General features: G+C 35.9%; 1 non-coding gene across 1 annotated transcript; it reads left to right on the top strand.

Annotated features, from left to right (window-relative positions):
* Nucleotides 1-1,264: 1,264 nt before the first annotated feature.
* Nucleotides 1,265-1,336, top strand: Trnad-auc (transfer RNA aspartic acid (anticodon AUC)). Its single transcript has one exon. It is a non-coding gene; the product is annotated as a tRNA-Asp (tRNA).
* The last annotated feature ends 435 nt before the right edge of the window (nucleotides 1,337-1,771 follow it).

Here is a 1,771-nt window from a genome sequence, read left to right as displayed (position 1 = left end):
CAGTATGCGAGAAACACGCTTGTAAAATCGTTAATTTAAGGATTTATTTGTTACTTTTTATATTCGGATGCACAACTTTTGAACAGTTTGGGTACTTTTGTAAAAGTAAAATTTGACACGATATGACTTTAATGAGAAAAACAATCATTACATAAAAATAAACAACATGATGAGTGTACACATAAATCTATTTAGCTAGGCCTATTATAAAAATATAAATAATTGATTATTAGGCATATAATATAGCATAATAGGACGTTAAGATATGCCTTTTGCACCTTTTTGACATTGTAAACTATATGCTTCGCATGCCTCGCACTTTTGGAAATGATAGAATGATGCCTCGCACAAATATTTGCCGTACCTCGCGTGCCTCGCACTTTGTCAACACTCGGAGGTCCTGGTTAACTAGTAGTACAACTTATTTTATTCATTAAAAAACTTAGATCTTAGTCTTCAAAAATCTCATTCGATCATCATATTTTTTTAAAAACGCATCAATGTGAACATACCTGTAATCATTTCAGCATTATTCTGTGAATTTAAAACATATGTATATGCAAGTAAATGTTAAATAATGTAATCTTTTTATTTTAGTTGTTCAAGAAAGAAATTATATCTATCATGGGAGAAAACAGTGTACAATCCAAATGGCGGTAATTTTATTTGTGTGTGGTGTGTTATTCATATAATTATGTCTAGGTGGACAAAACGTAGGAGAATTAATTCCCAGGCACATAACCATTTAAATAATATTAATGAACTAAATACAATTGAGAATGACCTTTTTGTAAATGATTGACACATTAGTCCGGCGACTGTAGACTTACAAAGTGGGCTAGACGATAAGGGGGATGATGTAGGTGTCCAAGAAGAAATAAATAATGATATATGTCAGATTGAAGTTTATATTCAGAAATAGCTAACACTAACAGTCAAGCACGTGTGAAGACACATGAAGTCAGGCTACCATTCAAGGTGACCACTGTTGAGCCTTCTAATCATTGTGTTGATATTGATGATGACATACTTGCAGACATCTCAGATAATTATAAGACAGATTCAGACAATTCAGAATATAGTCTTGACTCACTATAGTGCAGCGCGATCAACCTAAGTGGCATGCAGATTCGTTGATATATATATATATATATATATATCTCTGGTGCGCGTGCGTACAACTGAGGACTAGTACTGTTCCACCGTACCACGCCGAGAATGTTAAAGAGTCGCTATCCAATCGAGTTTGAACAATACCATGAAAGCCCCAGTGGTCTAATGGTTAGGACATCTGCATATCAAGCAGGTGGTCCGAGTTCGAGTCTCGGTTGGGGCGACTTTTTCTCATTCTCACAGATTTCCTCATCTTTATCGTTTCAAATTAATTAATTAAATTTCAGTATATCACCGGGCGGTTTAGAATTAATGTTCATTGCCTGATGTGCTATATATATATAAACACAAGAGGCAAAGAACATTAATTCTAAACCGCCCGGTGATATACTGAAATTTAATTAATTAATTTGAAACGATAAAGATGAGAAAATCTGTGAGAATGAGAAAAAGTCGCCCCAACCGAGACTCGAACTCGGACCGCCTCCTTGATATGCAGATGTCCTAACCATTAGACCACTGGGGCTTTCATGGTATTGTTCGAACTCGATTGGATAACGACTCTTTAACATTCTCGGCGTGGTACGGCGGAACAGCACTAGTCCTCAGTTGTACGCACGCGCAACAGAGATCAAATTGATACGCCCTCATCTTTCAG

The sequence above is a fragment of the Antedon mediterranea genome, chromosome 7 (genome assembly GCF_964355755.1).
Source record: "Antedon mediterranea chromosome 7, ecAntMedi1.1, whole genome shotgun sequence".
NCBI lineage: Eukaryota > Metazoa > Echinodermata > Crinoidea > Comatulida > Antedonidae > Antedon > Antedon mediterranea.
Note: the sequence above shows the minus strand (reverse complement) of the source record. Positions and strands in the feature narration are given on the sequence as shown.